This window comes from Camelus ferus, chromosome 12 (genome assembly GCF_009834535.1).
Source record: "Camelus ferus isolate YT-003-E chromosome 12, BCGSAC_Cfer_1.0, whole genome shotgun sequence".
In the NCBI taxonomy this organism is placed as follows: domain Eukaryota; kingdom Metazoa; phylum Chordata; class Mammalia; order Artiodactyla; family Camelidae; genus Camelus; species Camelus ferus.
The window spans coordinates 13,319,275-13,345,506 of NC_045707.1; the positions used below are offsets into that span (position 1 = coordinate 13,319,275).

Consider the following 26,232-nt stretch of genomic DNA (forward strand, 5'->3'; position numbering starts at 1 on the left):
TCTTAAAGACTTGCTTTGAAGAATGATTCCTATCCTTTAAAATGCCTGCTTCTGAAAACAGCACTGCTAAGAGACGTATGATTATAATGATTAAATTTCAACATTTCCTAAACAATTAAATCACTTTGTTAATTTAAGTTTTCATACAGAATACAGTATTAATTTGGTGCTAAGTTGAGTTGACTGCCTTTCAAATTAATAGCAACTGATGGTTTAAAAAAATTACATTCTATTTGGGCCATAGCTCATTAATTTTTACTGCTCTTTCATATACCCACCCATGCCTTCCCTTTAGAAGCAAATTCCCTACCAGAATGATTTCAGTGCACTTGGATTTTGTAATTTTATCAGCGATTGGACTTTGTCAACCGGTGTCATCTTGCTCGCATTTGGACAGCCAACAGTTTCCCGAGCTGGGACCCAACAGGGTGCCTGGTTAGACTGGGAGGAGGCAGAGGAGCACTCAGCAGGAGTTCTAAGGGGAGGGGACTCTCCGAAAAGGTGATGACACAAATCTTTGCTGTAAACGAATCAGTGTCCTAGTAACAAAAGATATGCTCAGGCTGGCCTACCCAGAATATTGAAATAAGAAATGCGTGTCCACCATACAGTGTTCTTCAAAGGAATTTGAGTAGAGTAAGACATAGCATAGTGATACTGACATTTCCTCATGGACTTTTCGGGGAATGCAGAGGATTTCCTGAGTCGGGTCAGGGCTCCTCAGTAAGTGAGAGGGCAGGTTACTGCCTGGGGAGCGCTCTCTGCGCTGGGCTGTGAGCAACCCCAGGGCCCGGCCACCGCGCAGTCAGAGCCCTTCACAGCATGCTTGTTGACAGATGTACTGTCCTTTGCTACTAGGGTTAGCAGCGCCCAGCATGGCAAGATTCACTGAAATGTTTGTACTTTATGGGTTGCATGCGTTAGAAATTATACTTCCTGGAAGGCTGTGCATAAAGTTGGGAGCACCAATCTTTCTTTAAATATAGGAAAGCTGACTCAGAAAAAGTAAATGTCTTCACCTCATTCAGCAGGCAGCAGTAGAGGGACATTTGGGCAGATGGTATATTTAGGAGGTTTGGGGATGGATTCAAGTTTGTCTAGACAGCCAGTTTAGATTAGCTGTCAACAATCTCTTTTGTTTGTTTACCTTATTAATATTAGGCTATACCTAGTTCATAGTAGGCACTGTATAAATGTCAAATGGAATAAAAGTCTTTATTAAAAGTATTGATTCAATCTGTGCATCCAAAACAATTCTTTAGAACTTACCTAAGGGTTGCAACAAGAAACATTCTAATAATTGTCCTAATTGAGATCCTGCTGTATATTAAAATGCAGTAGTTCCTTCCGAGGCTCAGAGCCAGCTATGAGATGGTACAGTGAATGCCCATGCTATATGCAAGGAGCTGTTAGTCCTTTAATAGAGCTGCTTTCCCAGAATATTAAGCAGTAAATTACCAATCACATGTTCAAAGAATAGTCAAAGAATAATAAAGGTATGGGAAAATTATAATTATGACAAGTTTTAAAAAGCAAGAGATAAAATCTAACAGTAATATGTGTTTATTTTTAATTATATATATAATGGATAAAAAACATTTGCAAAGGGAAAAATGCCTGAAAAAACACATATCAAAATATAAATAGCAGTTATTTCCAGATTGTGAAGATGTGGATAATCTTTATTTTTCTCTCACGTATGGTTGCCAACTGAGCTTTAAAAAATTTTTAAAAAACTTAAAAAAAATTAAACCTTAAAAAACTAACTTTTTACAATGAGAAAAAAAAAAAACATTATTAAAAACAAAATCAACAAAAACAAAGAGCTCCCTCTCTTAGGTTTTGTAACAATTGTTCATCAATCCCAGACACTAGCCACTACGTAAATCTTTATTTTTAGTGAGAATATTTTAGGTGCTTAACTAGCAGCAATTAACTCTCTTTAAAAAAAATCTTCGATTCTGAATGGGCACTTATGAGTTATTTAGAGTCTAGATAAAATTATACATGTCCAGTTTGTTCTGGAAGGATGGATTGTTTTCTCCCCATCAGCAAGAGGTACTCTAATAGATCTCAAAATGTTGTTGAGAGAAATGGAGACTTTTAAATATATTTGGAGCCTCAGTGATTTTTCATAATGCTGTGAGATAGTCAGTTTCTATTAGATCATAGTAATCAGCCATCTTCATTCATTCATTCAGTAAATATTATTGAACACCTATGTGCCAGGCTTTATAGCAGGGGTCAAGGTAAGACAGACAAAACATAAGGCCCAGTCTCTGCTCTCAAGAAGCCCTGGTCTCACAAGGGAATCCATTACTTAAGTAGGTCATGACTCTATAATGAGGTGGGTGACATGCCCATGGGAACTGAGGGATCAGAGAGTGTGGTACTCAACTCAGCTTGAAAAGGACAGAGGAGACCTCCTGCAGAAGGTGGTAGATGGGCTCAGATTGAAATAAACATGAAGTGGCCAGGAGCATTGGAGGGGGAGAGACTGCAGGCCGACGGACAGCATGAGTGAAAGCAAGGAGGCCGGAATTGGCTCCTGGCTGCCTGGTGTTTCTGGAATGCTGAGAAATGTGACTGGAGAGGTCACTGGTGGGATCACGGGGGTCTGGGTGCCATGTCTTTCTTTGTTCTGTGCAGTTCAAATGAGTTCATAAAAAAGACCAGCCCAGCAATGCCACATAGAGCTCAAAATGTCAGATATGGGAAAAAAAATGTGCTTTGTTAGGATTTGTAAAAATTAAGGTTACTGCAAACAGTAATGACCACCAGGGTAGGATGAGGCAATTCTTGCCTGCATTGTGGCCTTGGAGAGAGTGTTTAGGTGGGCTGGGCCCTCTGCTTTGTGTTCAGACCAACAGAATTGTTGTATTATATTTTGACTGAGAACAGAAAAATTCAGGTTCATAAGGTATTTTGCTTCAAATAGTGTAAAACATATGAAAAAGGAGCTAATTTCAAGACTCGTAAAAATTGAATCTTTAACTATAGAAATCCTGATTCTGTTTTTAGTTATTCCTAGATATTTGAAGATTTTTTTAAGTTAGACTCTAAGGTTCGACCTATTTAAACTTTTCTTAATTGTTTAAAAATACATCTAAGTAAAGATTGATAACTAAATTATATGAGTAATTGAATTAGTAATATTAATGTCCTAATTTGAAAGCATCTATAGTCTCTAATTCTTTTATTGTGGTATCTAGTATAGTATGTTTCTTAGGAGGAGGGAGGGAATTGGGTTTTTATTTATTTTATTTTCAGTGGAGGTACGGGGAACTGAACCCAGGACCTTGTGAATGCTAGGCACACACTCTACCATTGAGCTATATCCTCCCCATGTATCTAGTATAGTATGATAAATAACAATTGGAAGACTGATACTTGCTTTTTAATGATGGCTGATCTGATTTTTCCATGTGCATAAGACAATCATATTGATGAAAATAATTTCGCTCGTGCTTTTTTGAGTTTAAAAGGCTGATATTTCCTTTGAAACTTAAGACTTTCACTGTTAGTTTTTTCAGAGGAAGCCTGAGAGGAGCTCACTTTTTTGGTCTTGAAACTGTCTCTAGTCAACTGTTCTAATCTATGTGAGTGTGAGCCGTCTTCTGACATCCAAAGGATCTGAATGGTTGAACAAAGTCTTCCTCCTTTTTCAGGCTAACATTTAGTGTTGCACTGGATACCGAAGATTTGGGTTCAAGTTCTAAGTCCATCACTTACCGTGTGGAACTATTAACAACTTGGTAAACTCTCTGGGTCTTCATTTTCTCATTTATTAAAAATATACCATTCCTGGGATGACAACAAAACCATTGGAAGGAGCAAATGAAATGCACTCATTCATTTATGAGGACCTATTATGTGCCAAAATACACTTATAAACATGACTATAGTTCAAACTGGCAAAACAGTTCTTTCTTTCTTCCCATGGAGCATCTATTGCTGCGTTTGGACCACAAAACTTAGAAACATAAATAGGTAGTAGCTATCCTTATACAACTGTCAGAGAAATAGCAAAGTGTTTGTCCAATAGAGACACGCTGGACTGAAATTCTGATATGTTGGCATAAAATTCCTATTCTAAATAATTAGATTTAAATAATTCTGCTCATCAACATTTTTACCAAGTTAAAAGGTGAATAATGGAATGGACTGTTTTTAGTCTTTTTTTCCCTTCCTTCTTCCTGTTTTCTGTTGGTCGATCAAGCAATCATTCAATTAGGGAATAAACACTGAACACCCATTATGAGCCTGGAATGATGCTCATCCACGTCTCCCTGTCTTTATGCTTTTCTTCTATTTCTGAACATCTGCCTCTGTTTTTTTCTGACTGACCACAAGCCCTGGAAAAATGGAGAGCTTTCCAGTTGGGTTGATACACACAAGAAGGCTGAGGGTATCTACACATATATTAAGTTATGTATTATATGTCACATACACAAAGAGAGAGGTCTAGATAAACAAGTTTATACTGTACAGCACAGGGAACTGTATTCAATATCTTGTAGTAACTTATGATTAAAAAGAATAGGAAAACAAATATACATATGTTCCTATATGACTGAAGCACTGTGCTGTACACCAGAAATTGACACAACGTTGTAAACTGACTGTACTTCATAAAAATACATATAAAAAACAGAGAGAGATCTGTACACCTGTATTTACATTTACATTCATAACTATTAGGAGCCATAGTGCTTTTTCCCCCTATTTAAAGAAACTTACTTTTTATCCTTTGACTCATATGCTATATTCCTGAGTGCATTGTTATTTTCTCACCATAATTCCAAATTCTTTTATCAAATATGGTGTTAGGAGTAAACACTGAACACCGATAATGAGCCGCAAACGACGCTCATCCGTGTCTCCCTGTCTTTAGGCTCTCCTTCTACTTCTGAACATCTGGCTGTTTTTGAAAAACAGTATGATATTAGGACACGTAGAGCTCACTGACTCTGGAGCCCAAAGTCAAGGATTCGGATGGGGCCCCTATTCTGCCACCTACTAGTTGAAAGACTTGAGACAAAGCAGAGTTAATCCCTCCCTCCTCTGTGCTGTCTCTGCTTCCTACAAGCCTTACCATTGTGCCCACATATTTTACTAACGTATTTGCCTATGTGTCTGCCCTCCTAGACTTTGAAGCCCTTCCTCAGAGGCAGACAGTGTGTCTGATTCAGCAGAGCTGCATGTGGTGTAGATTCTGGAGCTTGACTGCCTAGACTTAAATCTGATTCCTGTCACTTAATAACCGTCTGACTTCCGGCAAGTTGTTTGCTATTGCCACGCCTCAGTTTCCCCCTCTGTAAAAAGGAGACAGTAATAGTGTCCGCCTCACACTGCTGTTATGAGGATTAACTAAGTTTATATTCACAGAGCATTTAGAAGAGTGTCTGACACAGAGTAAACATAATATAAATATTTGGTATATATACTTAAAGAATCGTCTCTAACTTCAAAACCTAATAAGGTACCTACTTAGTAAGTCTTTGTTGAAAATTCATGTAAATATTCTGAAAATCAGTTTGCTCGCTAAAACTAGATCTAATAAAAACCATTATTACTGTGAGGATCAAATGAGATAATGGATATTGAAGCATTATGGAAGCATTTTTATTGCTGTTTGGTGATAAGGGCAATGTGACATTAGCAAAAATTGATCCTAGAGTTAAATTAGTTTCAACACCTTTTGCTTAGGCAGTGTATTGTCATTGTTTATTAGACGATTATGTCATTTGTTAAGCTATTGATCAGCTCTGCTGAAAAGATAGAACAGCAGGTTTTGACCCTGACCCCTAGAATCTCAGAAAACAACCTCGTAATAAGACATGGTTTGCAATATGTGTTTGTTTAACATTAACCAACCTGTGAAACTGAACAGCACCATAGTCCGTATTTACCCCTGAACCTGCCCTCAGAGCCAGTGTTTAAACGTGCAAATGTGCTGATAGATTTTGGGGGGTTTGGTTTGACTTTGCTTTGGATTATTTTGTTTTCTGTGAGATTGACAAAACATGAAGAGCCCGATATGTACCAAGACATTTCCAGATGCCACAGTAAATGATCTACACTTTACCTCCATGCTGGGATTTGAGATGGCATTTTTGTACTAATTCTCAGATTGTCCAGCCACATAGCTTTGGTCTAATCAGAATCAGTCGATACAAAGGTAAGACCTTTTCATCACTATGAATCAGACAAGCTGGCAGCGTGGATGGATGACTGGCTCTCTTGGAGCCAGTTCTTAATCAAACAGGACCCCATGGGGGAGGGAATAGCTCAAGTGGTAGAGTGCACGCTTAGCACACACAAGGTCCTGGGTTCAATCCCCAGTACTGGTTCTTTTGGGGCAGTCATTAAGGAAACAAGGTTTTTAACTCTCCCATGCCCAATTAGGAAAAGAGTCAACAAGAACAAGAACTATAATATAAAATCGAGGAAATGAGGCTGCCGTGAGTTGTTGAAAAATCCCCTAGGATTTTACTCAGTGTTTTGTGGTCACATTTTAGTCACAATATTGTTTACATATTTCTTTAATGTCCAGTAGAGTTGTTTTTTTTTTTTTAATGAACTAATAGAAGGATTTAGAAATATGTGGCCAAAAGATGAAACACATTTTTAGATGTCTTCTCAACAGAGAAATTTCCTTTGTATGACTTCAATCAGCTAAATCACTCCAGCTGTAGTGGAAAAGTGAGGCTCTGTTTGTTCTTTTTTCCCTAGGATTTCAGCAAAGAAAAGCACTCAGTTTATACACGCATTATCACCAAGTGTAGCTCTACCCACGAGGCGTGTTTGGGTGTCTACACAGACTCATATTCAGTGTGTAGAAACAGGTGCGGTCACGTGTTCTCGGCACATGAGTTTCCACCAAAAATGTTGAAAGGAATAATTTTCTTTCAAAGCTTGTATTATCTCATCTAATCACACTTAGTTATTGTATATTGTGGTCGCTGAAATTATTTGAGACTAATTGACAGAAGATGTACGTGAGATAGTGTGCCTGTAATAAGTAGATTTGGGGAAAAAAATTACTTTTTAAGGATTCTAAGGTAGAGAGTACCTGTCTTACTCTTTAAGCATGGCTTTATGAATCTTACGGTGACAGACTTTGCTTTATATCTTGAGTAGACTGGCAAATTAATATCTCTTTATATTTCATTCTAATACTTTTCCCTTCCTTTCTTCCCACCTTCCTTCTTTCCTTCCTTCCTTATTTTTGCACTGAACACGGTGACTTATTAAAGAAGGTACGCATACTTTTTATTTACTTTTCTGTTAATGGGATAAAATACATGTACAGAGCTTAGAACAGGGCTTGAGAAAAAGTAAGAACTCATAAAATATTAATTGTTCTTGTTGGTTCTATATTTTTAAATTGGTGAACCTCATAAAATAGCCTAGGAATTTAACATTTTTATGAGAAACCTCTTCAACAGCAGATTATTTTTGATTCAGAAAAAGTTACCATATATTAACTAAACCCCAATTTAAACATTTCATGTTATATTCTTGGCTGAATGCCAGATGGCAAATGTAATTCCTAGGTCTACTGGCAAACTTTCCAGGAATGGTCCCCAAACTTTCATTATTTGCACTATTCACAGATCCCCGAGAGAAATAGCTTCCTTTCATGGGCTCATTCAGATATTCAGCCTCTTAAGCATTAGCATCCATTGCCTTGTGTTAACTTGTTGCAGAGTTAACATTTCACACGTAGGAAGCCCTGAAAACATGTATATGTATAACAGAAATGCTGACACGACCTTGATGCCTCCAGCCCTACCCTCGTCTGCTGCAATGTCTGTTTACTCTGGTCTGGTATTTATTAAAATATACACACTTACCATAGCAACCATTGCAACACAACGCCATATGTGTTTCTAAGATAAGGAGATCTTTTTTTTTTAAAGAAACATGCACAAATAAGTTAGTTGTACAGGTACAGACTAGATATTCTGCAAAATGGAAATGTGTATAGTAAGAACATTTTCATAGGAGACCATAAGAATATTTCCAAATCCTTAGAATGTTTCTAAGTATTGATTACTTCTATTATTACTATTATTATTTACAAAAGGAATTAAGAATGTAGGGTATTTGGATGTATAACAGTGACTCTGGCAAAGAATTTGGGTTAATGACTATCATTGTATAGAAATGATGATTTGTAAATATAACGCCTTATTTTTATTTTGAATGATATTTTACATATATGTTTGAAGTTTATTTGTTAACAATGAACCTTGAAGAACCTAAAAAAAGACACTTTATATCTTTCTAAACAAGTATAAAACATTTCTTCTATTTTTATGGTGAGAAAATGATTTGTGCTTTACTATCAGGTAGGGAGGTGACTGGGCCTGCTTTTGGCTTCAATATTTGGTGTATTTGGTGACTTAAGTCTCATGCAATTTGAAGCCCAATACACATGACTATTTCCATACTGTCCCTGTATAAAAGTGGGCTGCCCTCATTTATTTTTTCTCACTTAATTTTGATAGAGACGAAGGGAGTAAAAAAAAAAAGTTTTCACATGGGCTATTGAATTCCTTTTCTAATTTTTTTTGCAAAACAAAATATTTACAAGTCTAGAACCTCAGGACTATATACATCTAAAATATTAGTTTTATTGAAAAGAATTACAAAAGGGCACCAGTTGGCCCTTTATTTCAACTCCGATCGAAACTTTTAAAAAGTGGCTCTGTAGGAAGTAATGCCCCAGAAGGACTGGGGGACCTGGGTGTAGAATAACCTCTCAGCAGTTGGGAGGATCAAATTCCTGAAAAGTCCATGACAGGAGAATTCCAGGTTGAGTAACTAAATAGCTCACAGAGAAGATATGGCTTACGGGCTTGGGGCCAAGCCTGAGTGAATCTGTAAAATATTTGTACACTCATAAATGTAAAAATATCACCAATGATATCATTACATATTTTAAATTGATGGTGAATAAATACAATCAAATTTCAACTTCTCACCTTTTGCTCACTAAAACATTTCTAGAATCTTAACTGTTGCTGCTGCATAGCAGATTACTGTTAAAATTAACTACTATTATGTAAATTACTTACTCCTAATTTCAATTTAATGTATTTAATTTAAATGGGGAGTTTGGGATTAACAGATACACACCACTATATATAATATAGATCAACAAGGACCTACTATAGAGCACAGAAAACTATATTCAATTTCTTGTAATAGGATATAATGGAAAAGAATCTGAAAAGAAAAAATTATATAGTATGTAGATGTATAACTGAATTGCTTTGCTCTACACTTGAAACTGACATTCTAAATCAACTACACTTCAATTAAAAAATTTTTTTTAAAATCAAGTAACTTGATTAAAAGAGTGCTAATGAAGTAACAGAAATTTATTATTAATACAGGCTGAATGCCCCTTAAAAAGTATTGTCTAGTATAAATGGCTAATGTAACCCCAAGGGGTTAATTCTCTTCTCTTTTCAATAGTTAAACAGAATGAAGAGAAATCACACTGAAGTTAAAAGCTGACAGGTGTTTGGAAAGTTTGGGTTTTTGATTTTTCACCTGGGAAAAGAAGACCTGCATATTCATCTGGCACAGGAGCAGGGAACGCTTGTAAGTGTGACCTTCATAATCCATCCCAGCACCTTTTCTTGCAAGATAATCAAATGGTTTGGGTCACTCCTCTTCAGGGTGTCTCTCGTCAGCTACGGGCAGACTACAGGGGCATGCTAGTGGGCTCTGCCACCAAGGGTCTTAAGAAAGGCAGCTTAGACAACTCACAAAACCTACGAAGCGCCTCTGCAGAAATCATATTTTCAGTCACTCCAACCCATTCCCCCATTTTATTTAAATATTATTTAATGCTGAAATTTTTGACCTTAAAACTGACTTTGTTTTTAGGCAAACCAGACTTGCAAAATGAGAAAAGCAAGTGTAGTGTTCCTTAGATGTAATTTTTTGATTGTTCTTGGCAAAGGATTACAATAAGTTTCTCCAAATGAAATCTTTCATTACTTAGCTTCACTTATATACTACCTCTCATTTTTATTTCTTATTGGGGACAATTTCCAATTTACACAAATGTAGGTGGAATAACCTAGTGAAACCTCACATGTGCATTCTCTAGCTTCAGCAATGATCGACCATGTCCAAATCCAGTATATGGATAACTGACTTGTTTTGCTGTACACTTGAAAGTAACACTGTACATCAACTACACTTCAATAAAAAAAATAAATAAATTTTCTTTTAAAAAGGAGAAAAAGAAAAAAATTAAAAAGTAGTTATGTGGCACATTTTTAAAAATCGACGCAACCCCTACTGTTTACTGGTGATGCCTTGCAATCTTAGAGAACATTGAGTAAGCACATGGGTTAGTAGACCAGCACACATTTTGAAAACAAACTGAAAGGGCATTCCAGGTCAGCCAGATTCCATCAGGAAGAAATGGCAGGTAAATCACGGGTACTGAGAGAAAGGATATTTGTGCCAAACTGGGCAAAATACGGGCTGGAGGATTCCCCAAGGAAACAGGCAAAGAATTGACAAGGTGCAATTTTCCTTTAAAACTGGAGCAATTTTATGAGGGCTAGATTGAAGAAGGCAGAAAATCAGAGTTTGAGGATGACATTTTAAAGTTATATCAACAAAATTCGAAATATTGGAAATTCTATAAGACAAATGACTGGGTTTCATCATCAAATAAATTGCAACAGGGTGGTGAGGGGGGGAGATAAATGGAGGTTGAACCCATGGGTTAAAACAGATTTAAGAGACATAATAACCAATGAGTGTGTGAACTCTCGATTCTGATTCAAAAAACTAAGGGTAAAACAAACAAAAAAAAAAGAGAGAGAGAGAGAGAGAATCAGATATTTGAACACTGCCTGGATATTGGATACTAGTAAGGTAATGTTGGTTTACTTAAGATGTGATGATATCTCAGCTATTTTTGAAGACTTCTTAGCTTTTTGAGATAAATCCTGAATCATGTATGGATCAAATGGTATGATAACTGGGATTTGCTTAGAAACAATCTAGTAATGGTTATGGTAGGGGCACCAGGGAGGAAAGGCTTGGGTATAGATGAGATGCAGCAGACAAGCATTAGTCATTGTTGAACTTGGATGAAGATGGGGTTACCTTATACCATTTCCTACTTTGGAATATGTTAGAAATTCTCCATATTAAAAAAGTCTCCTAGTTCAGAACTACTACATACATTTTCCTTGATATTTCTTCCCAAAGTTTGAAGGCAGAGGAAGAGACTATAAATTTCTTCAACCAATCAGAAATTTCCATTAATGGGCACTTTTGAGTTTTGCCATTACAGATGAAGTTGACAATGATGAGCTGAAGGCACTCTGAAACATTGAAAGATTAAATTATGTTTGATAAAATTTTGATATTAAAATAGATCTTGCTGTATTCTAATTCTTTGCAAATTGACAATCCATGGCAGGTGTGGTTTCCTCTTAACTGGAACACTGAATTCCCCAATCATTTAACAGTTTTTCTATATCCTTAGTTAGACGAAGGAGACTTTTAAGCAAATATTCCACCTCTGAGCCTATGAAATTTATACATATCAGTGTGCACCTCACTTAATTTTTGAGGACACCTTTGGAGGGGGTTGTCACCTTGAAACACTTGCACACATAGAGGTCCAATCACTTAACAAAGAGTAAGTATTTAAGGTGTGGCCCCAGGAACAGGAAAAAATCAGACTCTGATGGGACTGCACTCCTCAACCCAAACCCAATCTACCGTGCTATTTATGTAATGTATTGCCACTCTGTTTGTAACTACATGCTGTGATCTAAACATGTCCTTTTTAGACCTGTAATTCAAAGCACAAAAGGGGTTTGTTTAGACATCAGGGTAACCCAAAAGAAGTGCTAATGGTTAAGTCCTTGATTTGACTGAAGCCTTGCTTCAGTGAAGTATCAACCACTTTGTAGGGAAACATTAGAACACCTAATAATGTGGTATTATGCAGCTCAAACAACAAATTAACTCATGGAAATGATCACTTTTCTAAGGCTACAGGTTATATTTGTAAGTAGCTTCAAGGACAGATGACTCATCATGAGGCTATTTTAATTACTCTTTGAAGATAATTCTAGCATTTGTTCCCATCTTTATAGAAATTCACCCATCACTTGATTATCTCTTACCAAAAATAAAATCGGTGCCAAGCCACACACATTTCTCTTAGATCTAAGAAGGGAAGAATTGCTCTGTCTCAATCTGTTTGTGTCCAGTCTCAGTGGGTGGGCAGCTGGAGATTCTCGCTTCCTGGTTGACAGGCATAAAGGGACTCTCTTCTTTCTTCTGATAGCAGTTAGGGTGGAAAGACACAGAGAAGCCTAAACAAACAAATTTTGTGGTCTTTCTCCTCCACTCAGATCAAAATTATGTTAACTCTGTAAAGTCTGAATTTTTTTTTTTAGCTCTCATTAGTAATTATCATATTCATGACGGCCTGGCACTGTGCCAAACACTTCTCCTGTATCAAATCAGTAATACCTTCACCTTCCAGGTTAAGTCTTGTTACCTCCCCATTTTACAAGGTAGGCAACTGATGCTCAAAATGACTAAGTAACTTATCCAAAGACCAAAGCTGGTGAATGATTGGCTGAGCAGGACTCACACCCCCCACGTCTGACTGCAGAGCCTGGTTTCATCACCCCTGGGTACCCACTCTGCACTGGACACTGTTCCTAACAAGATCCCTGTCTTCAAGGCATGGAACTGAACCAGAGTGCTCAGCATGGGAGCTGGGGCAAACAGAGCAGGTGTCATGGAGGAAAAAATGGTGTGGCTTTCGAGAGAGAAGGGGGCAGTTCCAGGCAGAAGACATGGCATCAGAAGTTTAGGCCCAGCAATACCAAAACAGCTTGGGTCCACTTTAGCTCAAATGGAATGTTTATGTAGAGCCTAACTGAGGGTGGCCTTGACCGCCAGGTTAAGGAGTTTGGACTTTATGGAATTCTGGTATAAAAAAAATACAGTAAAGCATTGTATTTGGTTTCATTCTTCAAAGCATGGATACTGCTGTAGCATTACAAAATTGTTTAAAAGGAACTGTATAGCTAATGGTTGATTTTTGTCGACATTGAGATAGTACAGGAGATATTTCTATCTTATTTTTCCTTCAGAAAAGCTCTATTTCTTCTCTTTAAAGAAAAAGTTCAAAAAACAAACCAACTTTCTCGTCACCTCTTAAAAAACAACTCCTGCACTGTTGGGAACCACGGTCTATGTATGTGTTTACATTTTACATCACTGTCCCCCACGCCAATGGCTGTCATCATTAGTCATATAAGTAAACAGTATAATATAAGAGAGGTAGACAAAATTCACTGGGCCTTTTGTTCAGTCTTCCCATTTACAGCAAAGCATTGGCTCCCTCACGATTATGGGGCTGAGTTTTCCGCCCCACCACAGGCTGTGGGACCTTGTGGTCCAAACACAGGAGATGGGACCTAGAACAGTCTGCAAATGGACACAAAGTATCTAACGTTTCACAAAACAGAATAAATCATAGAGACAGCGCAAGTGATTCTATCCCATTTTGAAAGATTCAGCAAAGCAGATTTGCCTATAAAAGGAATTGTCAGTTATTTTAGCTGTGACGGTCCTTTCTGTGTTTAGGCTTTGGAACCAGCATTCTGGACCTACCCTCCATCGTCGGGGAGGGTTTGGGATAAGGAATATGTTTCTGGTAACAGAAATCATTCAAATGGAGACTGAGAGCAGTGCCTTCAGTTACACTTGGGTCCAATCAGGGTTCCAGGTTGATAGTTCGTGTTATTTTTTGAATTGCTATGTCTCGGACAACCCCAAATGTGAAATTCTACAAACTTAAAGGGATATTTACACTTGCAGGTAGTAGTGGATTTTGGGATTTCTCCTCTGCTTGGGGGGTGTGGCAGTGATGGTTGGGGGGGCTCTCCAATAGATGCTGGCTGATGGAGGGGTCAAGTCTACCTGTTCTAGGTGCTATTCAGAAATGATACAATTCCCTTGGCTGGTTACAGCCGCCAGGGTCCAGGTTCCCTATGCTTGTGGGTGTTCAGGTGAAGGATAACGTCCTCTTTTAAAATCTGACTTATGTGACCTCTAGGAGATGCTCCTCCCACTGGCAGGTGGGGCAAAAGCCAGAGTAGGGTAACACTGGCTGTCTCTGGACCCTTGGTAGTTGCTCCAGGGCTGAAGATGCTGTTTTGACTCTGGGTGACCCTTGTCAAACAGAAGAGCCATTTGCTCACATTGCCAGCCATGCATCTGTCCCTGAGTTATCAGCTATGTGACTGAGCATAGACGGGCAGGGAATTCCTAACTACAGGGGTTTCGTTTTGCTTAGTTTCAAGAAACCTGAGTTATCTCAACTAAAGTAAAATCACAGAATAGATTATCATACAGGTGAGGAAATTTTAAAAGATGCTAAATTTTATACCTTATTAACTGAATACATACTTTTTCTCTGCCCTATTCCTTTCTCCTTTCCAACCCTCTAGTGGCCTCTGTTTTAAACAAAGATACAGTTTAAGCATCCTTTTGCCCAATTGTAAAAACATCATTTTTAAGAGAAAAACATTTGGATTTTATTCTCACACTTTTCACTTCACTCTTTAATCTAACTAAGTTTCGAAATAAGTACATCAATTGAGAGAGAGAGAAAAAAATACTAGTAAATACAATCAAGCAACTGGCATACTACTTGGCAGTAAAAACAACCCAGCTATGAATACAACGACTTGAATGGATCTCAAGAGCATTATGCAGAATGAAAAAAATCCCATACACTTGACTCCATCCATGTAACATTCTCCAAATGATAGAAATACAGAGACAGAAGATACCGGATGGTTGTCAGAGTAGAGAGAAGAGGGTGGGTGTGACTATAAAGGAGAAGTTCTGTATCTCTGAGATGTGGAAGCTCTGTATCTTGGTTGTGGTGGTGGCTGCACAAATCTGTGCACGTGATAAAATGGCACAGAAATTGTACACACCATTGTCAATTTCCTGGTATTGCTACTGTAAGAAAATTATGTCTGATGTAACCATTGGAGGAAACTGGGTTAAAGGTATTTGGAGCCTCTCTGTGTTACCTTTGCAACTTCCGATGAACCTATAATTACTTTATTTTTCTTACATAGTTATCAAAGGAATAAAGCCAACTACAAAATAAGAATCAACAGAATGTGGTACTCCAGTCATAAAGGACAGTCAAATGTGCTTACACAAACTCAAGAAAGCAAAATAATAATTAGTTCATTTGTGGTATTATTATTATTATTATTATTATTATTATTATTATTATTATTATTATTATTATTATTATTTTTAGATTCCTCATATAAATGATATCATATGGCCTTTTTCTTTCTCTTTTGGCCCACTTCCCTTAGAATGACCATCTTCAGGTCCAGAACCTATAATTACTTTAAAATAAAAAGTTTAAATATATAGGAATCAACCAACAGCCTGGACTCCTCTGTACAGCAAGTATAAATATAACATAACAACCCGTGCCAAAAGAAGTGTCAGATCTTTTTTCTAAAAAATGTGTTGGTACTAAAGAATTGCTTCAAAGACAAGAAGGAACAAAATAGTGATGAACTGAGTCTTCCAGACTCAGACAAAGTCGCCCTTTTCCGTAGTGCTCTGAACCGTCTGACTGCTTTCCAGGCATTCACAGAGAGAGGCTGGAAAGACGAACCCCTTTCCTAGAGCAGGCTAACGATCAAGGTCAGTTTGGTCATAACAGTTTACGCTGACATTCTCCATCCAGGTCCCACATTCCTGTCTCCCATTTGGAAAATTTCCAGAAAATAAGACCACAGCATGGAGCCCACGCAGGACGCAGGAAACATCTCTTAAGACAGAAAGGTCCCCGTAGCCTGTCTCCTTAACGAACGCCTCCCTCTCGCGCTCCTTTTTCAGTTCTTTGCTGAGTCTCCCACCAAGCTCTTCTAACTCACTCGCCTGGATTTTCTAGCGAAGTCCTAGTAAAAGCAGGCAAACCTGTGAGCGGTGCGCGGCATCCCGCGGTCCTCCTCCCTGCGCGCCGCGATCCAGCTCATGCTCCCCACGCCCCGCTGCCGGCAGCGCAGGACGCGCGCGTCACCCGCGAGCCACCGGCCACCAGCCACCAGCCACCAGCCACCCGGAGATGCTACTGAGCAGTCCGCACCGAGTACCAACAGGGCAAACCCAGCAGCAGCCCAATCAGCTGTCGGCCAAAGTTGCCTCTTGGTGACTTACATCTTTTTTTCTTTTTCTTCTTTAACATTTTTATAGTACCCTGAGTGTACTCAGTGTTATAAAATTATGCCAAAACAAAGAGCAAAGTCCTTGTCCTGAGGAGCAGGCCGTGTAAAAGGCCCGAATGACGCAAGGCAAAATGACAGGACAAACACAGGGTAGGGAGGAAAAGTAAGGTAGAATCAATAAGACTTCCAATGGACCAAGAGTGGAAAGGCTGAGTCAGGGACCCAACCCCTCCCGCGCACAAAATAGAAATTAAGATTTGCAATAATAGCAGTAGGAATAGCAGGATGTGCCATGCAGTAACATTGAATTAATTCTATAAAGTAGGTGCTTGTTATTATGTCTAATTGGAAACCCAGGGTTTCTTTTAACTGTTTCACAAACACCTCTAATGCTTACCAAGTGCCAGATATGCTTCTGAATGCTTTGCATAGATTAGCTCCTTTAATTCTCATAAAAGCCTTCCAAAGTAGGAATTGTTTCTCTCACTTTACTCATAAAGGGAATGAAGCAGTCAGATTAAGTGACTTGCTCGAGCCAGTGAGCCAAGATTTGAACTTGGAAGAATTTGTAAGGATGGAGTCGAGATCTGTATTCAGGAAGCCCAACTCCACAATGGCACCAGGATTCATATCCACACATTCTGACTCCCAACCTGCCTGCTTAACCAGGTGTAACAATGCACACTGAAGACATAATTTAATTTTAACATGTTTAGATTGACTAGTAACAATGCAGATTTACTTTGTAAAGGCTTTTAATATTGCAATGATAAAGTGTTAACTTGAAGGAAAAATATTGTTAAAAAAAAGATGAGCAGGGGACAGGTTTTCCTCCTTCCTTCCTTCATTCAACAAACATGCATGAGTGTGGTTTATGCCAGTTTATGCCCTACTATATGAGGCACCAGCGTGACAGCAGTGATCAGAAGAGACACAAATGAGAGAAAGCAAGGGAACCAGAGATGATGTTTGTTTTAATGATGGAGACACACTAGATGTAGCAGGACCAATAGGGGCAAATGGTAAACAGGAAATAAGGGACCATTTCAATCTTACTACCCAGGGAATGACGTTATTCTCAGCTGCACTGTCCTGCATGAATATAATTTAGCCCTTTTTTCATTTCCTTCCTTCTGTTTCCTTCATTTTAGTTACGACAGTTAGAGGAAAACACATTTATCAAAGAACACTTAGTACAGACATTTGCAAACATTTCATGGTGCTTTGGGTAGCAGAAGCAGTAACATTAATAATATGAGCTATCACATATTGAACGCTTACTATGTACTAGGCATGAGTCTAAGGATTTTACATGTGTTAACTCACTGAATCCTCAGAACTCTCAGGAGGTAGATGTTTATTATGATCCTGATTTTATAGATGAAGAGACTGAAGTTCAGAAAGATTCAGAAACTTGCCCAAGGATATAATGTTAAAAAGTGGAGGTTTTAATCTGTGAACTGAAATTAGGGTTTGGATTCTTTACAGATTTTATTTATGCTTTGAATTCCCTTCCTAATGTAAGTATGACTGAGCGTATTTCCCAAGTGTGGAAATGGCGAAGCTGGCACGCAGACCTCGGAGCCTGGAACGAAACATTGGCATAAAAGATTGCTGAGGGTTGTTGGGGTGGCAGCTAATGGGTGCAATGCTGGGCTTCTTTTTAAGGTTATGAAAATGTTCTCAAACTGATTGTGGTGATGGCTGCATACTTTAAGTGGGTGAATTGTATGATATGTGAATTAGATCTCAATAAAGTTGTTACCAAAAGAAAAAAAAATCCCTAAAGAAGAGATACTGGCAGTTAAGTTTTCAAAGTCTGTTATCAAAAGCCAGAATCTTAACTGGCATAAACATCTACTTCGGAGATAAGAGGGTGAAATATCATTACTGTCATCTCATTTCATTTTTTTATTTTTGAAAGGGGGATAATTAGGTTTATTTATTTTATTTCTTTCTTGATGGAGGTACTGAGGATTGGAGAAAGGACCTCCTGCATGCTAAACAGGCCCACTACCAATGACCTATACCCTCCCCCACTTATTTATTATTAATTTTTAATGGAGGTACTGGGGGTTGAACCCCTAACCCTGTGCATGCTAGGCATGCACTCTACCACTGAGCTATACCCTCCCCCCACCGCTTCACTTCTTAAAAATATTTTTACTTCCTGATTCCTCTATAACACACTAAAATTAAAAAAAAAATTAAACCAGTAAAAACTAAAATAAGGAGAGAAATCCCCCTTAGCTACCTCCTAAGGGAAACATTTGGAAGTCTTTTTCTTGATTGTGTAGATTGTATCTATGCTAAAATAGAATATCTCTTTAAGAACCAAGAAAAATGATTTATTTTTCCCATACAGGAGACAATGAAGTCTAGTCTTTCCATTTGAGCTCATTTTAAAACACTAACACTATAGTCTAAAAAAAAAACCTTTAGTTCTCTATTATAGGGCCATAATAAAGTAATAAAAGGTATTGCTGACTCCTGTATTCAGTCATTTTGTTCCTTGTTAGCACAGTTCACTTTCGAAATTCAAGGGAGGAGCAGAGGTATGGGACACTTGCAGAGAGACCATGGAAGGACTTTCAGACTACACCTCCCTGCCATGTCCCCTCTTTGCCTCCTCCCAGGAAACTCTTAAATTTCCAAAGGGCTCCTACCTTCTCCTTTCAATGCTTAGTAGGGTCCTTCTGTTGAGAATCCTCCTCCATTTTCTTCACTTCTTTGCCCGGCTAATGTTTATTTCTGCTTCAAAACCCAGCTCAGACATTATCTGGTCTAGAAATCTTCTCTGACCTCTGTCCTAAGCCAGGTTTGGTGGCAGAGTGCTCAAATCCTGATTCTTTTTTTTTTTTTTTTTTACCCTGGCCCTTCACATGCTGTTAGTGCAACCATTTGCTTATTTATTCTTTCCTCCACTAGACTGATTCACTTATTCAACAAACATTTCTTGAGCACCTAGTATCTACCCAGGACCATGGAAGGTGTTAGGGAGACAAGGATAAAAGAAACTCCCTAATATAGTTCCCGGGAGACAATGCTACTCAGTGATGCTTGGTGGAATGAATGAATGGAATTAGGCCTTTACAAACAGAGTAGGAGGAAGATCAGGAGCAGATTAGCAGGCACATGAAGGTCATTTGGTTTTTCCATTCCCCCTCCCCTCACATCCTACTCTGGTGTCACCTCTCTAAGCCTCTTCTTGCTTTAAGTTTTTGTTCTCCTAGTAATTTGTATCTCACTGCTTGCTATTTATCGGAAGCAGGAACTTTGGCATAGGAGGGACAGAGTTCTGATGCCAGCCTTGTCACTTACTAGTTGTGTGACCCTTGGCTCTTTCCCTAATTTCTCTGGGCTTCAATTTCCTCTTTTGTAAAATGGAGGTAACAAACCTCTACAGCACGGAGTACTGTGTGAAGATTAAATGTGATTCACGCATGGAAGGGGTTTAGCTCAAAGCCTGGCTTGAAACAGCCCTCCTTTTCTTTCTTCTGTCTCTCCCCTGCTCCAGGCGCTCACTTACTGCAAGAAGCCATCAGAGCAGAAGTAGAATACAAGGTGATTTCACATGGTAACATGGAAGCACATTTTAAGAAATTGTAATATTATTATAATATATCTTAAAATATGTAAAGAGTTATAAAACCTCATTAAACCTTTAATTTTTATAGAAATCATTGCTTTGGCTATATAAAAAATTAAAAAAGGGGTGTAAGTTTTTTAAATAGTTAGAAAATATTCTTAAGTAGGTGCAAAGGATAAGGAAAAAAGAAATAGATAAGTTAAAAAAAAAACAGAAATCAACAAAGACAATGATATAAAAGAAGGAAAAAAAGAAGAAAAACATTTAACATAGAAGTCCACAAGGTGCTATATTGATTATGCTTGCCCTCCGGGTTTGAGAAAGTCAGAGGTAACCATAGTTATAGTGTGCATTTCTCAAATGTCACTTGTGAAAAATCTAATCCTGGGGCTGGTAAAGATTCACTCTTTAGCTGCATGATCATGTTTATGGCTTTCTCAGGACAGGATTAGTCTCTAACAGACTAAGAAGTCAGGTTTGGGTCCCTAGATGTCACCTGTCCGGTTCTGCCCATGATAAAGTGCAAAGTGAAAGAAAATTGTTCTTTGCATTTAAGAATGAGTAAGTGAAAAAATAGAACTGCCAAAGATGTTCTATATCCCCCACGCTGTTTATCTCCATTTCCTAATCTGTAAAAGGGTTATAACAGTAGAATAGATCTGGTAAGGTTGTTATGAGGGTCAAATGTTAACATAAAAGAAGCACTCAGTAACCTATACGGAATATAGTAATTTGTGTGTGTGTGTGTGTGTGAGCCATTACTATCATTAACCTAGTGGAGACTATCCTCCTCCCAGTGCCCAGCCCTGTGTGCTCTGGCAGAAGAGCTGTCCTCTTATCTGCCAGCCTTGGAAGTCATTTATCCCTTTATACCAACCTTCCTGCTTCCTGAGGGTTTGGGGATACAATTAACCCAAGAGAAGCTTTCTGTCTCTGAACACATATGGTATGCAGTCATTTGGGAAGATCAGATAGTCTCTTCAGTGCCTCGGTCCTTACAAAGTTCTACCAAGAGCACAGATTTTCTGTAGATTCATCTGTTAGAATTTGAGAGGCTCTATCATGCACACACACACACACACACACACACACAGGCACACACTTCTTGTGTTCCACATGAGAGAGTTCCACCAATCTCACACACTCCTTGGAGACTTGTTTGCAATGGGGACAGAAAAAAAAGTCCATGGGCTAATTTACACCCCCTCCTCCCAAAATTTAAGATCTACAAAAAGGTCATAACCAAAGTTGAAGCAAATCCCAGCTACCAGGCCCTGGAAATTGTGGTCTGGGTGTGCCGTGCTCTCTTTCCAACATAAGACAATTAAGTCATAATGATGATTATGTCTGTGCTGTCTGGGGAGCAGATAAAGATGAATATAAGAAATCAGGAAACTGGGAAACAGGCCAGTCACGGTGAAAGCTTGGCCACTCCCTCCCTTCCTTAAGGGTGAGAAGGAGTACCGCTACCCACCTATAACGAAGAAAGCAGGTCCAGCAGCCTTGGGGGATGGGGCACCGGCCAGGAAGTCCGGAGGGGCCCAGGCCTGTTTACACCTCTATGGCAACAGCTTCCCCTTCACCTCTTTTCTCAGGATCTAACATTCCCCTGAGACAGGTGGAGAGACATCTTTTGCACTGAGAGATACGCATAAAGAGCCAACCTGTCCTCCTCCGGTGAAACCAGGGCCAGGTATTCAAAGGCTCTGCGGAGGACAGCGGCCGGGATCTCCGGATCCTCCCCAAGTTATCTTGGGACCCCCCAACTCCTGCCCCTCATTACCTCTCGCACGCCCCGGCACACCAGCGACCCAGTCTCCCGGGCTTGGGTCCCCCGGTTTATTTCACCCCCTTCCTCTAGCCCAGTCAGCAGCCCGGTGCGCATCTCCTGGGCTGGTCCTGATGCACGTACAACGGGCACCGATCCACCTGTACCTGCTGGATCACTAAGGGGAGCTGGGGGGCGCGCGCGTTCCCCACTCCGCGCATCGACCCGCAGTCCGCGCCCCCCCAGGGCGCACGCCCCCCTGTGCTAAGAGCTCCTCTCTGTGGGCCCCCGCAGCGCCAAGGCTGCTCCCCGCGCACGCCTCTCCCCTCTCTCAGGCTCCCAGCTCATCTCCCGGAGCGGGAAGGTGGGGGTGAGGGTGGTCCCTGCGTCCCCGCTCCTTTTCCCACCCTCTCTTCCTTTCTTTCATCCTCTCCTCTTTTCCCAATTTTCCCTCCTACTCCTACCACTCCCGGGATCTGGACCCTTATCTTTCTCATTCTCGCCTCCTCCCTGGACTTTTCTCGCTTCCCCGACTTCCTCTCTCCTGTCCTCGGCTCTCCTCTCCTTTCCCCAAAGCCCGCGGGTGCCGTCTTTCCAGCGCTCCCCAGGCGTCTCAGTCCGACGGCGCCGGACGCCGCCCTCGGAACCGCGGACTCAGTCTTGGAACCAGCTCACCGCCCACAGCCGAGGCCCCCGGACCCAGCTCTGCTCACACGTTCTTCCTCCCCTGAAGGAGCCTCCCCCGGAGTTCCCCGGGCCGGAGCCCCCCACCCGAGGGAATCGTGCTGGCCTCCTGGCGGTCCAGCTGTCAGAGACGATGAGTCTATTTTGGGTCTTGCGGCCATTGTTCCCGCCCTGGGGACGCGGGCACGGGTCCGGAGATTCGGGTGACACCTTGCCAGCGCGATCCGGAGCTGCCGCAGAGCCAGCCCCCACAGCGGGCTCAGGCCTCCTCCGCCAGGCAGGCGGCGGCGCGGCCACAGCGGTGCAAGGCTGACTCAGTACACGCATCTCGAAATTCAAGCGCCCAGGGAATCCCGGGCCCGGGGGCGGGGGCGGGGGCGCCCCACGCGCCAGCCACCCCCTGCCCGCTCCCCAGGAATAGGCAGCCTTGGCACAGCCACCTGTCCTGGCAAAGGGACTCACAGGAACGCTCCCAGCCGGTGTCCTTTCCCTCCGTGTGCCCTGGTTTACTTCATTTCTAGTCAATCCTGTAGCCTGTAATAACCCACCCAAAGTGGGATCCTTTGGCAAATGATAACGGATTTGGGACAGTCAACAAGATATGAGGAGTCACAACGCGTGACCTAAGCCCCAGATGGCTGAGAGACCAGGCTGCACACGTGTGCGTGTCCCCGTGCGCACACCCACACTCATCCCAGCTGGGATCCAGCCACAAGTCTGCACAATGACAAGTCTCTCAAGTCTAACGGAAAAATATCAACAGCTTCACTCACCTGCCTTTTTCTTCCCTCTCCCGATTGGGATCCAGGGGAAAAGGGTGGATTGAGAGACCCTTCTTTCTTTTCGCCTTTCTACAAAGTGGAAATTTCCATCATGTGATAGGGGGCAGCATCCCCAGTGTGGAGTTTCCTGTGGACCCTCCCTTCCAGCCCAGCCACCAATCGTCAGGCGGCAATCTGAGATGTAAACAAAAGCATCTTCCCAGGTGGGGCTGAGTTGCCCAGCTGTCCCCAGAGAGTGAAGCTGGGACCTGCCAGCCCCTGCTCCCGCTCTCCTGGGTCCATGATAACAGAGAAGGTCTCGGTGTGAGTCGGGCTTTTTTGTGGGTCTGAGGGGCTCTTTTTTTTTTTTTTTCCTTTTTTTTGGACGATTAAGTTTCTTCATTAGTCAAGGTTGTGCTTATTGGATCTGTTTTATATGCGGAAACACATGTTGATCCTCATTTTGAAGTCTGTAAAAGAATCTTTTTTCAGGAGGGGGCTCTAAACTACCTCCAGGTTTGGGTTCAAGTTAAACCTGCACTTGACATAAAGAAAAAAAAAATTGGGGGGAAAGGGTACAAACGAAAAAAACCTTTCATTTACAGTAAAAAGCATTTTATGCAAGAGCAGAGCAGAGCAGAAGACAGCTCGCTAGTACTTAACCATGGGAAGGAGGCTTTTGTGGTACCATTTTTTCCTGGGATTGTACTGTAAGCATAATTCCCAATATACATGAAGAAGAAATCAGGATATAATAAATAGGACTATAATTTCAGTTTTGCTTATTAGAGGCACTCCTTACCATTTTAAGGAAGACTGCTAATATTAAACCTATTTTCTGATGTTACCAAAATTCTTGTTTCAAAGAAAGCCCATGTAACAAACGGGAGGCGCCTGTGAGAACTACTTCGACAAATGTGTCAAGCAGCAAAAGCCCCTGGAAACACTGAGCTAGAAAATAAATTTGCAGAATTATCCAAATCATGAGAGTCATTGTGTTTGCTGACAGCCTCTACTTGTAAAGAGTCCGCTAAAAAAAATGTGGGATTTTAAGCTGTTCACCACCTGCCTGATGACAGTTGACTACAAATGCTTGCGAGTATTGATCTGGTTTTCCCATCTCAAGACAGCTGTCCTTAAACTGTTTAATATGTATTATATTTAAATCAAATATCATTCTAAGAAAGCATATTACACACACATGTGTACATAAGCATTACATTTATTTAATTAATTAAGCATTAATTTAAAAATATACAGGTGGGGCATTGTTTTTTTAAAAAAAACACAACCCCTTGTTTATTTGCTATTCATTTGTCATTCTTTAAGGAAAAAAAAATGTCCGATGGAGACCTGATCCCCACAGTTTAACAAACTCATCAGGCAACACAGATACCTTTCTAAGTTCTCACATACACATCCAACTGAAGTCTATTCAGAATGCTAAGTCTCACTGTTTATTCAGCCCAAGAATATCTCAAACCATCTCATTTTACAGTTCCCATTAACTAGTATATTAACAGCACCTCAGCACTTTAAGAAACAGGACGACAACAACAGCAAAAATCCATCTGGATAATGCAAATGTGTAACAGTCAGGAGTGTTTAGAAAAAAAACTCTCCATTAGCACACAGGCACGCACATCAAGTTGAGCTAAAGCCATCCAATGATGCAAATTCAATAGAAGGATGATACGATAAGTACCTCCACTGTAAGAGTAAACAGAGCACACAAGAAATATTTTTTATGAAAGCTGATTATCTCCTGCCCAGTCACATATGGTATCCCTCTTTAGTTTGTCGTAAGAAGTTTCCATGTTATGAAGTTAGAATATATTGGAATAATCATGAAGTCCCTCTAAACTTGTTGAAACTAGATTATCATTACACTCTCACACTTCTCCACTGATTCTTACTTAATAAATATGAGCATCTGTATAAAGCTCCTAAAATGTCGAACTTGATAGGATTGGGAGAGGATTAGTGAGAGATCAGGACAGATATATATTTCTCTGTACCTAAACTGAGATTCAGTAAAAGCAAAAATCCAGGATTCTAAACCAAAAAGCTATTCCAGAGAAAAGACAAATAAAGATGAGATGAATGCAGCCCTGTGAGGCTGCTCAACTTTTTAATGAACTGCTTACTTGGTCAGTTCTTGGTATCTGCTCAACTTTTTAATGAACTGCTTACTTGGTCAGTTCTTGGTATCTTAGCTAGGACAGAAAAGATCAAAAACAGTAGTTCATGGTCTAATTTACGAGAGAACTATGGCTTATTTATCTATATATGTGCTATTAATATTAACCCAGTGTTGAATGAAGTAAACTGAGTTGCATTCATCTATCAAGCAATGAAGTGTTAAGCAAAATTCAAATTTGACATCTTTTTTACTATTGTACATCAGTAGAATTTGAGAGGAGCTCCAAGCAATGTTGGGGGGCTGTGAGACAACTGACAAGCCATTGTCTTCTGTGCTGCAATCAAAAACGTGAGCCCTTAATGACCACACTGAATCTACCCGACGATCCTCAAGGGTCTGTTTTAAGCCAATGTTTGAGAGCATGTGAAGCAACCCTAACTAGCAGCATGAATGTCCCTGCAGAACCGCACTGTGAAACACATTTTGATTTACCATCAGACCATTTGCTGATTCTGGAGAAGACAAACCGGAGTCCTAACCTCAGAGCCACCATTTACCAGTTGTGTGGCCTTGCCCAGTGAGCTTAAGTTCTTAGTGACTCAGGTTCACCATCTGAAAAATGGAGAACTTTTCTGAATACGTTGTTTTCCTTACTTATTTTCCGACAGTACTACAAACTCAAATAGCGATAGAGGAAAATAAAATGTTTGCCACTGAGTGAAAAAAGCTAACAGAATGGTTAGAATTTACCATCATTTTCACAAAGCTGAACTGATCAAAGCTCTCCACTCTAAAGTTATATTAACACACTGTTCCTAGGAATGATTATTGGTTTTGTTGTGGATGCTTCTATTTTAAGAAAAGTCTTTATAAAAATATTCCCAAAATATATTCCTTTGAACTAAAGCTGATACTTGGAAACAGAGCTCTGTGCTCCAATAAGTTTGGAAAGCATTGTGCTAAAAGTTATTGTGGGATTCCTCAGAGGTTTGAATCAGTCT

General features: G+C 40.1%; 1 protein-coding gene across 3 annotated transcripts in view; it reads right to left on the reverse strand.

Annotated features, from left to right (window-relative positions):
- The window catches only part of SLC38A4 (solute carrier family 38 member 4), a 68,969-nt gene extending 45,848 nt beyond the window's left edge, over window positions 1–23,121 (reverse strand). The window contains exon 1 of one of the 3 annotated variants that reach the window (XM_032492670.1): window positions 23,101–23,121. The gene's annotated coding sequence lies outside the window, so the exon portion shown is untranslated. Of the gene's footprint in view, window positions 1–16,038; window positions 16,281–22,789; window positions 22,812–23,100 lie in introns of those variants that run through there. The other 2 variants (XM_032492669.1, XM_014564019.2) reach the window with 2 other exon arrangements.
- Between the last annotated feature and the right edge of the window lie 3,111 nt (window positions 23,122–26,232).